Source organism: Nannospalax galili, unplaced genomic scaffold (assembly GCF_000622305.1).
Source record: "Nannospalax galili isolate Female #2095 unplaced genomic scaffold, S.galili_v1.0 scaffold580, whole genome shotgun sequence".
Taxonomy (NCBI): Eukaryota; Metazoa; Chordata; class Mammalia; order Rodentia; family Spalacidae; genus Nannospalax; species Nannospalax galili.
The window spans coordinates 425833-426099 of record NW_008345762.1 but is presented as its reverse complement, the minus strand read 5'-3'; the positions used below and the strand labels follow the sequence as shown (position 1 = coordinate 426099).

Sequence of the window (267 nt, the reverse complement as noted above, 5' to 3'; positions counted from 1 at the left end):
CCTGCCACTGCACCTGACCAGTTCTTGTTTGCTGGTGCAATCCAGTGGTGAGCTGAAAGTAGGCCCCAACTCTTAGAAAACAGGGCTGTCCTATATGTGAATGATTCTGTGCCCACAGCATGAGAACAACCTAGAAATGGGTAGAAAGATGTCATGTAATCTTGTCTCAGGTATCTAAAACTATTGTTTCTTTCCTGCAGTTAAGCACAGTGGAAATATCACTTTTTTTTTTGATTGGTATTCCTTGTTTTTTTTTAATTTTCAAAT

The 267-nt window shown here is 39.3% G+C and overlaps 1 non-coding gene across 1 annotated transcript; it reads left to right on the top strand.

The window, feature by feature from the left end:
• LOC115071871 lies at positions 1–131 on the top strand. The gene has a single exon (XR_003850934.1). It is a non-coding gene; the product is annotated as a small nucleolar RNA SNORA65 (small nucleolar RNA).
• Positions 132–267: the final 136 nt, after the last annotated feature.